Source organism: Dysidea avara, chromosome 3, assembly GCF_963678975.1.
Source record: "Dysidea avara chromosome 3, odDysAvar1.4, whole genome shotgun sequence".
Lineage (NCBI taxonomy): Eukaryota > Metazoa > Porifera > Demospongiae > Dictyoceratida > Dysideidae > Dysidea > Dysidea avara.
In genome coordinates, this window is record NC_089274.1 from 18,318,499 (window position 1) to 18,333,442 (window position 14,944).

Below are 14,944 nucleotides of genomic sequence, written 5' to 3' on the forward strand. Positions count from 1 at the left end.
TAAGAATTGTTTAGGCTTAGCTTTACCTAACCAATACTGCTTCATCGTCGTCAGGGAAAGTGAGGCTGGTTTTTGGGTGATTTTTTCATGGGCCACGCCCAAACTTTTGTGGTCCCTATTATACAGTACTGTTGTACTGCATGATACTATCGTACTGTATGATGATCAAGTGTTCTAATAACTACATTGGTAAAAATACTGTTGGTGACCATCACTATTCAACTAAAACTGTATACACTGAGTAGATACTTACTAGTTATGCAAATAGACAATTAGAAAATGAGTTCTATAGGCTCCTGATAATTGTGATATAAACTTCATGTTAATAATGGAAATGAAAGTTCTATAATAACAGACTGAGTGGCACAACAGCGTACTATTTTCTGATAGCATTGTGCAAAACAGTTTGCTACTAAAAATTCTGTATGAGATATACTGTATGAAAAGTTACTGTTAATTTCACTGCTACACAAATAGCTGATTGTTATATAGTCCACTAGCCATACTACATTCACTAAGTCCCCAGACCATATAAGTAGGGTTTTAATAGCTGTATGCTATATATAGTCTGCATGGACTCTGGAGGGTACAACCTTCTAAAAACAATCATAGATATGGATAGTATACTTACCAACAGGATTGGAAACGGAGACTCATGCACAAACATATTCATGTCTCACATGACGTCAACACTCTAGATTTATAACGAAAACCAAGCCTTCTCGGATAGCTTGCTGTGATAGCCTAAAGAGCCATTTGTAACAGCCACATTTCAGGTGATGTGTGCATTGATGCAGGCTCCACTGGGATATGATATTTCTGCGACTATTCAGTTACTCCAGCGTGGCCTACAATGGGTCACTTTCTTAGCGCACTACACTGTACACGATGCACTACTTGAGCTCAAGAAGCTCCCGTTGTAGCATCTGTGCTTAGCTCAATAGGATTGCATTAGTATTGTAAAATTAATTCAACAGAGCAGTTCTCTTATACAATCATGTTATACAACAGTACAATATAAAAGACAATAATTACAAAACATATATTGAATGCACAACAACATAAACCAACTACAATACACAAAAAAAATTTAAAGAGTTGCAGTGAGGACAGGACAGTCAGCATGGAGTGTACTAATTGAGCTATATACAAAGTTCAGTTCATAAAATTGTGCTTATCTTGAAGATTAGCTCCATACAAGTGCAGAGGCATCTACAGAATAATTAGTTAAATGCATGTGTAATTATCAGTGGTTACAAATGATTCTAACGTTGAAGAGTTGATGGCAATTGTGCAAACAATTACATCACTGCTTAAGAAATTCTTACATAATTGCTTAAGAAATTTGCTAATTGAACTATCACTGACTGCTTTTTTTGAATGCTCTATTAGAGGATCTCAAGTGATATGATGTCCAACAGTAGTCTGTTATAAGCACCCATGAAAAATTGTTGGGTAGGCAATTGGTTACACTTACCCTGTTATAGACACAGAGGTTTACATGACAGCACCTAGAAAATGACTGACGCACATGTTTTTACACTACCAAGGGGGACAAAAGACTAATCAGAGTAACCCAGCAAATCGCTACTTTGAAATTCATCCAGTGGTTTTAACTATATGTACAAACTGTACTAGCTGTATCATAAAGTATTTTAAGTCGTTTATGTGCACATCTGGTAGTGTGGCTTTGGTTCTTTCTTTCCAGTCATCAGTACATAACAGCTTTCTGTTTTGATATAGACAACCAGTCTTATTTGCAGTGACTTATGCTATCTGAGATGCAGTCTTCAATTAGTCAACAGGTTCCACCGTTCTATATAGAAATGGTTTCAGAATAAATAATAATTCAATATTCACTTTACGCTCTACTAGTGCATTAGTAAATAATGATATGGTACATTGGTACGCATAGGGTCACTGATGTGTCCTCAAAAATTACACAAGTGTAAACGGTAAATTTATTTTTTTAAAGTAATACATATGGTAATTGAATACGCTACTTGCACAACACTGAGAGAGTAAAACTGTAAATACCAGAAAACAAAACAATTTTCCACCTGGCAGGGTTACAAAATTACACAACTATTTGAAATGGTATTCAGTTCAGTGTTTATTCTATGATTTCTCCTTTGGGGCGGAATCAGGAAGTTGGGAGGTGACCAGGTGAAAGTCTAGTGTATAGTTGTCCAAGTTCATAGCTATGTAAAAATTTCCCAACTGGTTTGTCATTAATTTTAAGGCTGTAACATGAGTGCTGTTTTGTGTGATTGGGTCCGGATCCTATGGTTGGCAGAGCTTGACGCATGGGTGTTGTAGTGAAGACGTAATGATGGATACCTCATGTCCACAATTACGCAACGCATATATATATTAGTAGTACGCTGTGTATGTTCAATCTGTTGAATAAACAATTTGTGTGAAATCACTGAGAATTAAATTGTTTTGACCATCATTGTATGATACCATAAAACACTAGCAAATTAAAACTTAAACTTAAGCTATATGGGATATTTAAATATTAGGGTATTTCAGTTCATGGTTATACTGTAGCAAAAAAAGAAAATTTTTAAATAAGGCTTTCTAAAATTAAATCTGGGGGTATTTTTGCTGGCTATGCATGCCAATTTGAAAGTAAACTTGCTGAAATTTTTTAATTACTAAGGACAAGTTAAGCTATTTAGAGCACAAAAGGTAAAGTTGGACTCTCAGATAATGAATAGCCATCACTTTATGTAGGAATTTTTGTTAGTCATAAACTGCATGTACCTTAATGTTAGGAGATTTTAAATTAATGATCTGATACTGAATCTGACAGAATTTTAAGGTTGTATTTGCTATTTTAACCTGGGAAATTTTTACTTATTAAACACTCTGAGAACATTTATGATAAGTTTTGTGTGCCATTTTAACAACAAGCTTAACCTAACAGTGACGGATCTAGATGGGTTTCTGTAGTTTTGACAGGAACCCCCTTTTAATTTAGCTTAATGGCAGTCTAACCAGTTCATTATTGTATTGACAATTTGAAAACAACTATATATCATTGTATTTCAGTAGCATGCATGCAATTGCACTTACATAACTACCTTCCAAACCCTCAGCACCATCTTACTTTTCACCTCCCACTGCATTAAAAACAATCAAGATACTCTAATAGAGCAGTCAAGCAACAACTCTAATAGAACAATCAAAGCTACGGCTTAGTCACAACTTTTGCCCTACAATTATATGGCCATCCTATTACAGCTTAAAGCACTGTGATTGATAACTAAAAGTAACCTAAAATCCTATCTCAGAACCTCTAAAATCAATGTCTTCAGATGCCTGCTGTATAAATTTTCAGAAACCCCCTTTTCAAAATCCTAGATCCGCCACTGCCTAAGTATAGCGTAGTAGTCACTCACAATTTTAGGTGAGATTTTTAGGGCTGTTAGGGGGAGAAGTTCCCCCTCCCCCCCTAAACACTGATTTAGTTGCTATAAGCTTACTACAAAAGTGGGTGTCAATGATTGTTTCAAAGTACTCATGGACTCCAACACACGTAGGTATGTAATTACTCCCTCGAGTAGAACAGTAATTAGCCCATGGTGGCTACGCATGGGCTAAAATCATTTTACAACGTACACAAAGGTGGCTTCTAAAGAATTCACGCTGCACTGGTATTTATGGTGATGATCACTCACGCTTGGGACATGGATGGTATTCACATCTGTTAAGTCATATTGGGAATTTGTACAGAGATAGTTACTTTTGTTTCCACGTTGGAAAGTACAGTGTATACTCTATCTATGGAATAACTAACTTGAGAATGGTTGAAGACATCAGTGAAAATGTTCAATGGTGTCAAGAACACAGTTAACCAGTGAGGTACAATGGATTGTTCACTTAAAATCTTTGACAGCTTTGTGTCAATCTGTAGCAGTATTAAACTGTAGCTCAGTGTACGTCTTCTTTTTCCTGCGACAGTTGTTTTGACTGCCTCTGTTCAGTTGAACTGTTGCCAAATATTCTAATTTCTTACACTTAGAGGTAAGGCATATGTTTTACAGAATCTAGGCATAAGTGATTATGTTCATAAAGTACTTTTGACAGTGTCCAGTTAGAAACACCAAATTTATGCCACCGTCTTTTTAGTTGTTTGTTAATTAGTGCAGAACATTAATTTTGTGACTGGATCTTCAAGAACTCTACATTGTTTGTGTATTTTTTGAATTTATTTTATTGCATTTCCTTTATTTAGAATGGTCAACCAAAATTTTCAGCACTAGAAACTACAAACTGGTAACAACAGAAAGATCAATTTGGCAGGCACTTAATTAATTATCATAACTTACAAAAGCAGTATATGGAAGGGGGCTTGCAATCAGGGCCGCCCTGGGAAACTGGGGCATTTTGCCCCAGACCCCAGCCTGAAAGGGGCCCCAGGAGGCCCCCGTGAATACCTGTTTAAAAGATCGATATACTCTAATAGAGCAGTCAGATCTAGATACTCTAATAGAGCATTCACAGTATTCTTCAGAGGAGCAGTGTAGCAAGCTTATAGATAAGGAGATATGGTTGGTGAGGGAAAAGACAGGAAAAGACAGGAAAAGACAAGAAAAGACTTGCAGCTTGGGAAAGAAAAAAAGACTTGCAGCTTGGGTGAAGTTGTGATTCAGAGTGGAAAGCTCCTTGCTCCTGGTGCCCCACTTTAACTCTTTGCCCTGGGCTCCTTAATTTCTCTGGGCGGCCCTGTTACAAAAAGAAGTTGATTGACATTAACATCATTGCAGCCATTTCCTTTACTTTCTTGCCTTTTTGTAGGGCCGCACCTTTTTTTTACAGCTCAGCTGTTTTGATATAGCTGTACAGCCTACAGTCAAAGGGTTGATTTCGCATTTTCTTTACTACTTGCAAAATATTTATCCTATTACATGTGATGCTCCATAGGTACTTTATACCCTGGGATATGAATCTGCCTTTCTTAAACACCTTCTTCCTCACCTCTGTCAACACTTTCTACAAAGAAGTCTATGATTCAATGCATTAGTAACATATAACTCTACCCATTTCTCTGTTCAGTGAACTGTAGAGGATCTCAGTTAGAGTTAGTTGTAAGTCAAAAAGACATTTCAGATGGGTAAAATTTTGTTGCAAGAGGCAAGACATGAACACACGCTGTCATGGCTTAGCTATAAATGACTTTGTTGGTTTGAATTTAGTCTATATAGTCCAATCTCTTATGTCAAATTTTAGGCAGCATCGTGATTTACTGGACCAAAGCACCAAACTTGGTACAGTTATTCCTTAGCATAATAAAAGTAATCTCAGAAGGGGTGCCACTACTTAATTATCCCCTAGCCCCCAATGGGAAAAATATATATATATAATTTAATGACATGATTTGTTCATTTGCATGTGAAACAAACAAACAAACAAATTAGCAGCAGCTACTTTGTTCCTAGCGCACTTTTATCTCCATGGTTTCAGTGGTGACTTGAGGTACAAGAAAAGAATTCTACAGTCTCTGGTATGGTTGTTCATTACCTATTGAATTGTTTAATGCTTTTTGGTACCTCCTAACACACTTTTATGATCAATAACAATGTGTTACCATTATTCTACTTAATGGCCATTTTTATTATCTCAATTATATAGCAAGTATCTGGCTGTCCTTGTAGCCACCTATGTACATTCAAGACAGATCATCATTATGGAAACTTTTAGCATTGATTGGGACTCATGTATTATTTGCAACAAAAGTAATGGTGAATTGAGGTGTCCTGTAGATAGCCTGCAGCACAACGGAATGACCATATACAACAACTTTCTTGATGCTGTAAATGATTTTCGGAGTCTAGATGCAATGCCGATAAGTCAGTATCGTGTATTTGGTAGAATGCAATAGTTGAACGAGCTGTTATGTGTATTCTTTACAAACTGAATAGGACACCTTGAAGATTGTTCTTTAATTTAATTTTGGGTTAAGAGCTGCAATGGATCATACTTGTATTTATGAAGAACAAGTGAAGATTTCTCAGTCATTACTATATAGTAATCATCAAACTGTTAATTACATTTAAAATGTCCTTTTATCATTGTGCATGTAAGATTTGTAAGCAACACTGAAAATAGTTTTCTATGAATGTGGTTGTTCTGAAATTGTGTGCTGTTTACACTTATGATGTTGAGGGGCTATCACTGCCAAACCGAAGCAACAATGTTATTGTGGAATCTGCTGTTAGACAACTCAATAACAGTATTCAATGTAATGAAAATAAGGGGTTGTAGTGACATTAATTATATTGATGATAAACATGTTTACTGCTACTGTCTCTTACAACTGCAATCATGTTGAAAGTAAGGATAATAACATTCCGGTATAAACATGTTTGCAGAAGTTTGAAGGTGAAAACCTTGCTGAATTATTTTACCAAAGCAAAGCCAAGTGGCACAAATCTTGTTATCTTAAGTTTTCAGCCTCAAAATTAATGAGAGTTAAAAAGTAATTAGAGAAAAAGCGTGAATGTAGCTTTAGTGATGATGAAGAGTGTCAAAGTGCCAGTATGTTTATAGTGATGTTGGGGGATTAAAGTGTAATGATGATTGCAGTGATGATGTAACACTGGCTGACTCTAGTAGTGAGAAAATCCAAAGGTCAAAACGTCTATCTAGTATTCCCCCTAATGATGAATGTTGCATATTTTGTTCCATCTTGTCTGGTAAATTGCATCAGTGTACTGCTGTGGGGCTGGATTGTGATCTTCGAAATATGGTAGAGGATCTTCAAGATACTGGATTAATGGCAAAACCATCTAGTGGGAACCTAATAGTGATTGAAGCCAAATACCACTATAATTGCCTTTCAAGTTACAAAAACCATCACAGAAGCTTTATACGGTCTCAGCAATCTTGTGATAATATTTACAGAAGTGAAGAAAAACAAATATTGCAGGTAAAAGCATTAATTTGCTGAGCTTGTATGCCACATTGTAGAGAATGGTACCCATATTTATAAGCTCTCCCAGTAACATAGTCTCTTTTTAGAGCACCTGCAGTGCTTGGGTTTTTGTAAAGATGTCCACAAAACAGTTTTACAGAAGCAATTACTAGACCACTTTTCAGAACAGTGTCAAGCACAGTCTGATGGAAAAAAAACTGTATGCTTGTTTTTAATCAAGGGTTCAAAAAATTGTTGAAAGGGTCAGCAAGTTTTCATGATTTTGAATCAGAAGCATTTTTAATGACTAAATTAGTCAAGTTGATGAGGAAAGAAATATTTGATATGTCATCCATCTTTTCAATTCTCTGGCAATTTCTCTTCTCGTTTCCAAGAAACCCCAATACCAACTATACTTAATACTTTTATATCAATGCTGCTTAATGGACCTAACTTGCAGCATCAAGGTGATCATGAATCACAGGCTTGTCTCACCATTTCTCAGCTTATATGCTTCAATACCAAATCTAAAAGATCCTGTGTAGAAAGCAATCGCCACTGTAAAGATAGGGAAACACCTCTTCCTCTGTATATCGACTTAAACACCCATACTCAAGCAATAAGTAAGAAGCTAGTAAACAACTTACACAAATTAGGCATTAGTATTAGTTACAGTCAGGTTATTGAGCTGGAAAACAACTTAGCTAGTGCTATCTGTAATAGATTTCAACATGAGGATATAGTGTATCCATCTCATTTGAGAAAAGGTTTATTTACAGTGGGAGCCTTAGATAACATCAACCGCAATCCATCATCCACCACTGCTCAAGGTTCTTTCCATGGTACCGGAATATGCATTTTCCAATTTCCAACTACTAGGAATGTTGGTATCCTCAGAGATCCCCTTGTTATTCCATCAAACTTTGATTCACCTGACTTTTCTTTGCCAGAAAGTTATGTCAATTTACCAGCTGTCACCACCAAAATCAATGAATTGGTTGTACCTTCGGTGATGTGGACTGAAATTATAGATAGCCATTGGAAGAAAGCTAAGTAAAGTGGACTGATCATTCTGCACAATTACTAGCAAAAGATAAACTTGATGTAAATGACTATCTTTCCTGGGCTGCATTCCATGCATCAACTCAACCTGATCCTGAAGATCCTACTTCAGTAGTTGCTCTTTTACCATGTTTTTTGAGAAGGCTGCAACTATTGCCATGATTAAACTTGGCATGAATGTACTTAAAAGTCACCAACAATCTTAACAGTAGTTAAACTGCAGTAATGGCTTTTGATCAGCCACTTTTTGCCTTGGCCACAGTCATTTGGAGAAGACTCCTTTGTGGTTATGTTTGGAGGACTCCACATTGAAATGGCTTTGTGGAGTACCATTGGTGACTTTCTAGATTGCTCAGGATGGACAACAGCTTTATGTGAAGCTGGCATAGCGACAGCAGGGGTAGTAGATTCTTTTTTAAAGGTGTCACATCTTATTAGAGCTAGGCGTAGTCACCAGATAACAGTACGTGTTAGTGCTCACTAAACTTCAACAGGATGCTTGGAAGCATACGAATGATGGACTTTCATTTGAAGAATGGAGATGCCAAATGATACTGAATTCTCCAACCTTTCAGTATTGGGATCTAGTCCTTGAGTTTGAAATTCTCACAATGATTTTCATTCGAGCCCATCACATAAATGATTTTAAATTGTATCTTGAATCTTTGGAAAGTCTCGTACCATGGTTTTTCGTTCTCGATCACACGAATTATGCTCGTTGGATTCCAATCCACATTCGTGACATAAAGTTGCTGCCACACAATGTTAAAGATGATTTGGAACAGTGCTGGATGCTTAGAAAAACTGACAATAAATTTTCCTGTATGCCTTTGGACCAGGGCCATGAACAGAACAATGAAATGATAACTAGGATCTGGAGGAGCAATTGGCTTACAGAAAATCCTACAGCTTTTAGAAGGTGGATGGTAGCAGGGCCAGAACAAGCTTGGCTTCTATCAGAATTTGAAAGTCAATTCATGGAGGAAGACAATAATAGTTGGTGTAAGCAAGGTCTTTCTACTCAAGAACTTTTCAGAAAGCATATCAACAGCTTGTATGAGACAATGACAAAGATGGGTAATCCTTTTGAAGATGACTGCCCAGAACTGATAGCCTTGGTCCTTCGAAATTGTACATCCAAGAATGTAGTTGCCACAGTGCAAACAATTAAAGATATTGGGAGTACTCAGTACCAGAAGTATGTCAAAGATATTATTCTTAACAGGACTATCTCCATTCATCAGCCCATCAAGAGAAACTTATTACCTTTATTCAAGAGATAATAAAGCTATGCAGAAAGTCTAAGAAGTGACTGTACTCTTTTCAGTCATCTTTATATAGTGAGCAAGTATCGAGATGGTGACTTGGATGATTTCTTTTCACACGAAAATCATCCCTGGCCTCCTTCCATTTCAGAAAATGGAAAACTCTGTTTGCCTACTAAGAAATCAGACTTATTATGTCTAGATGGTCCTGCAGTGGAATCACCTGTAAATGTTCATGTCAAGATTTTTGATTGTCCTGCTATTGTTCATTCCCTTAACAACAAACAGGTCACTACATTTGATGAATACGGTGATAACCTTGGACAGATCAGCAGCTTCACCAGTGTGATTGGATTGACATCATTTGGGATAGATATGTACCTGGTAGTCTCAAAGAATCAACCAGAGAGAAGAGGGGGGAAAGTATCAGAAGAAAGGTGCAAGCCTAAACAAAGCTACCAACTAATTATTCAGACTTTCTTAGAGATCCATCAAACAAAACAGAACTGTTTGAATTTTAACGGATATGTTGGCTTCACATGAATATCCAAATGGAAAGGAAGTTTACATCACCTCAGGTTAGTATACATTACATAAGTGCATGTGTAACAACAATTGCTAGCTTCCTATGTATATTTCTCTAGGGAGATCAGAGCTTTGCAAAGGAAGTGGTCAATCCATGTCACACACAATGTGATCACGAAGAAGCTGACACAAGAATTTGCGTTCACCTTCTTGATGCTCTGACAAAGGGAGCCCATAATTTCCTAGTTAGTACTACTGACACAGATGTCATAGTGTGATATTAGTTGGCATTTACTTCCAACTTTATAGTTCATTTCCCGATATCAGCATATTTGTAGGTTTTGGAACAGGCAAGCACTTTAAATACTATATCATTAACAGCATTTGTCAGATTCTAGGAGAACAAGTATCTAGTGCTCTGCTTTCCTTCCATTCATTCACAGGCTCAGATACCACTTCATAATTCCTTGGCAAAAGGAAAAAGTCAGCTTGGGAATCATGGAAGGCCTACCCTGAAGTTACTGCAGCATTTAGGGGTTGAACACCCATTTCAGGTTTAGGACTTGGAGTATCCACAAATGGAACTGCTAGAAAGATTTGTGTACGTGATGTATGATAGAACCACTCCTTTGTCATCTGTGAATGAACTAAGGCAAGAGTTATTTTATAAAAGATCTAAAAGGATGGAGACTATACCCCCAACCCAGGTAATTATTTAACTATGATTTTTGTAGCAGTCTTTCTTTGTTTTTTGTTTTTTTTATATAGTGTGCTCTTCTGCAACATGCAAACCGAGCACTTTTTCAAGCAAGCATGTAAACTACATGCTTATACAAGAAAATGGAAAACTGCCCCACAAGGTTTTGGGTGGACAAGGAATGATGACACAAGGAGCGATTCTTGGTTGCTAGTGCGGACTGTACTTGCAGAGGTAGCAAAAGCTAGCCGAGATTTGATAAAATGTTGCTGCAAAGCTGAGCCTCTTTGCTCCAGAAGGTGCAAATGTAAAGGAGCAGGTCTTCCTTGCACAGCCCTTTGCCGGTGCAGTGGAAAATGTAGATGACTTTAAAAAAAGTTTAATGCTATCATTGATTTAATTTTTGCGGGTTTAATTTCCACGCCAGTCATATAATTGTTTTCTTCTTTTCTTCACACAGAATTACAACAGTGCCACCAGATTTTTTTGAAAAAGTCATAAAGTATTCAATTTTACTTATAGCTTTGTAAATGAAAGTAAATATTCATTTTGAACCAAAAGTTTTTAATTTTGCGGTTAATAAGAAAAGCTGATGAAATTAGAGGGTACAGGGTACTGAAATCATTTTGTGTACCCTAAAGAACTACTGTGCCAAATTTGGTACTTTGGTCCACAAAATCACAATGAAGACCACAAGGAACCTAGACTAATAGTCAGTGTTGGGGGTAACGCGTTACTTATGTAACACGTTACGTAATAATTATTACTTTTGTGGTAACTAAGCAATATAACGAAATACACTATAAAAACAGGTAATATAACTCAAGTTACTTTACTTACAAATGTAACGTGTTACCCAAGTAATATAGTTACTGTAACGAGTCTAATATTACTACTACAAGTAACGAAGTTACTAATCTTGTTAGTAATCCACTGAGTAACACCTAGCCACAACAAAGTAACAAAGCCTACTGAATGAAGCTTATAACCAAGATTTGCACATTGTCCAACAACGCAATCACGTCACGTGATAAGGTGGTAGTTTCACACATGACAGCTAAAGGCTGTGGACACAAAGTAATATAATATGTATATTATTATAGTTACTTTATTTTTTGGGTAATATGTAACTAAGTAGTTCTGTTGCAAGTAATATGTAACCTGTGCCAAAAACAGCCCAGCTGTAAAAAAAGGCGAGGCCAAGAATGCACAAGTACATGTTCATGGAGTAACTACAACCAAAGTCATGATATCAAAATCTGGCCAAGAAAGCATTTACAGTATAGGCACTTTTATGCATTCGTTTTCTATATGCTTCACATTACCACATCCAGCTAGCTGTACATGTGTGCTTGCAATATAAACAATACTACTGAGATGATAAAAGATGATTACGCTGCATTGTTACCAAAATTAATTTAACTAAAAATTTACAGTTGGTTTCTACTTGGCCATATTTTTGCACTGTATATTAAAATAAAAAGATGACCAAGTAGAAACCAATTGTAAATTTTTAGTTAAATTAATTTTGGTAACAATGCAGCGTAATCATCTTTTATCGTCTCAGTAGTATTGTTTATATTGCAAGCACACATGTACAGCTAGCTGGATGTGATAATGTGAAGCATATAGAAAATGAATGCATAAAAGTGCCTATACTGTAAATGCTTTCTTGGCCAGATTTTGATATCATGTCTTTTGGTTGTAGTTACTCCATGAACATGTACTTGTGCATTCTTGGCCTCGCCTTTTTTTACAGCTGGGCTGTTTTTAGCACAGGATATCATTACTTTTTGTTGAATGGAGAACATACAGTTACTAAAGTTTGCCGGCTATTATATTTATACATATAGGAGACACTGCATGCATGCATACATATTAACAGCTTCAGTATCAGATTAGCTAGCTAAATCAGTAGCAAAAGCTTCAAGTTCAGTGTTTAGAAGCGCTACTAAAAGTGACTTGCTAAGAGAAAACTCTTTCAAACCGTTCAAAATTTCCCTCAAGGACTCACGTGATATTTTGCGTGATGTTTCACATGAAAATAAGAACCAGGGATAGTGACAAAGTCGAGGCTACCATCTTAATGGTTCTTCCTGAAGCGATGGGTTGGTGATATAACTAGTCTTTGTGCGTAACAAGTGGAGGCAAATCGGCTGCGAGTTGTTGCTGAATGTACAGTATGCTTCGGAATGGACATGAAGGCGCTGAATGCATCACACTATTCTCCTAGCGAATTGCCGAGTAAGTTCGTGTATAAGTCATTGTAAATGGATATATAACTACCGTCGTAATTTTAGACAGGAATCCCCCATGCCATAGTAGCTTCCTGGGATTATATATCCATGTTTTTGTAGGCCAGATCCTTGCAGCTGGTAGCTGTGTGGATCAGACCGTGAACAAGTTGAGCTGAACCCTAGTGAGAAAACAGCTAAAAATGAAAGATTTTTTCTCAACATTTCAACCAACCAGATGGTTGGTGATGACAACGAAGCAGACAAATGCTTCCATCAACAGTTCAGGAAAGGCTATATACTTTTATGGCTTCCTCTAATGTATGGTGAAATCTTTGGCTATAAATAATGTCAGGCATTTGAATGATTAGCAAGTAAGTCAATACTACAAAACTAATAAGTTAATAATTTTGAGGGCTCAGCTCAATGTGTACATACAGTATACCATAATTACTATGCATCAATCGATTGATGTGATGATAATATGTGCAGATCTGAGACAACCATCTACCCTACTATATAGTAACTGGGCAGATATATAGAGTTATGTATATTCTGATATAATTGTTGAGTGTTGTAGTTTGCCAATGGTCGAAGCTAAATTAACCATTTTAGATAGTTTTTTGCGTTGTTGAAGGTGTCAGGCAAACTCCAGTTAGGGCCAGGTAATAAAAGATTATTTTTCAAGACAGGAGAGGAACATGCTTAGGCCCGCAAGGTACAGGCTTAATCTATTTAACCCTGTAATGCATCTATCAATGTATTGCCCCACTACCCCTCCCTTCGGGCATGTATGGGGCTATAGTGGGCACAACCGAATGTTAAATGCCCCATGGTAGGGCAAACCTATTGTGTCAAATCCTCACCCATTGGCTCCAGTTACAACGTGGGGATTTACTCGGGATTTGACATAGCGTAGAAAAATACTTGGGTGCTTAATGAATGATTGTCCCCCATAGTGGGGCAGCAGTTTCATGTCAATTCCCCTTGTAAAGCCCCACTTACATCCAAGGGGGGTGGTGGGAAACACATTGGTAGTGCATAATGAGTTTGCATCATAAACCTTGTGTTAAAAGTTAGGCTGTCTTGCTTTTGTTGTGCTTATAGCAGCTAATGTGCTTATTCTCAAACAAAGACTAGAGAAACTACTAATTGTCTTCTACCTTTATCTATCAACTAGATCACTGCTGGTTATAAAATTTCCTTTGTTATTGTAACTTGTTTACCATTATGCTATAACCGTTAGTTCCTCCTAGTTTATATGTCTCCTAGCAACAAAAATTGTTATGTCAACAATGTAGCATAGGTGAGAACCAAAAAACAAGTCAAGTAAATATATTACAAAATTGGTCATCAACTGCTACCAGCTTCAGTGTGCTGAATAATACATCTTGGGAATGGCTATGTGGGATTCCCACTTTAATGTATATAAAATGATGTGATGCTCATGTTGTATAGGTGTTAGTCACACTGTTTTATTTGCTGTCTCCTCCCATACAAGACCTGCCTCAATCTGATCATCAACCCAAGGAACCTACATAGGACCTCCTGACCATAAAGACTTTTGTAAAGTACGCTGGTTGACAACATGTGGTGAGTATAATTGGAATGTTGGTGTATGTGTGTAGTGCATATTAGTTGTGGGACAATGGCAGGATCCTGGATTTGAAGAATTGGCCCAGACACATACTCAGCTTGAATAACAATATGTACACACATGCTACACACACACTATACATATAGTCTGACTATATGATTACATGTTTTTAGTTAGCTGTGCCTTACCATAATAGCTACTGTATCCCTTTCTGTATGTGCAGGGTGGATACTGATGTTGTGACTGTTGGCGGGTGAATTTATGGTCAATGGACAAATCATGCAAATGGTGAAGAAAAATTAACATGTGGTATCAAGACCCCACTGAACTCTTGGTGGACTTCATAGCCAAACACTAGTGTATCTGGCTTCTTGTGCTATTGTAGTCATTGTTTTTATTTTATTTTATGGGATCATCATAATGTAAACGTTTACTATTACAGTATATTCATGCTATCGTTATAAAGAGTTTCTATAATTGTGGGTGGTTGCATGAGGGTCTAACAAGTGCTGTGACTGAAAGGTGATGCGCTGATGCTGGCTTTTAGTGAATACTGAAGTTTCACCGGCACTGAATGGCTGGGGCAGGATTAGAGACGTGCACGAGTAATGTAGCAGTAAATTACTTCAACTGTATCCCAAC

General features: G+C 37.0%; 1 protein-coding gene and 1 long non-coding RNA gene across 8 annotated transcripts in view; one reads left to right on the plus strand and one right to left on the minus strand.

Annotated features, from left to right (window-relative positions):
- LOC136249882 (uncharacterized) overlaps positions 1-14,944 on the minus strand; it is a 30,592-nt gene that overhangs the window by 13,969 nt on the left and 1,679 nt on the right. The gene's annotated exons all lie outside the window — the stretch shown is intronic.
- On the plus strand, positions 6,423-14,767 carry LOC136249880 (uncharacterized). Of its 7 annotated transcripts, none has more exons than XR_010698368.1 (4): positions 6,423-9,827; positions 9,894-10,481; positions 14,207-14,298; positions 14,526-14,767. It is a non-coding gene; the product is annotated as an uncharacterized lncRNA (long non-coding RNA). The 7 variants fall into 7 exon arrangements; XR_010698370.1 differs by lacking the exons at positions 6,423-9,827; positions 9,894-10,481 and adding exons at positions 12,164-12,715; positions 12,829-13,079; XR_010698373.1 differs by lacking the exons at positions 6,423-9,827; positions 9,894-10,481 and adding an exon at positions 12,177-12,715.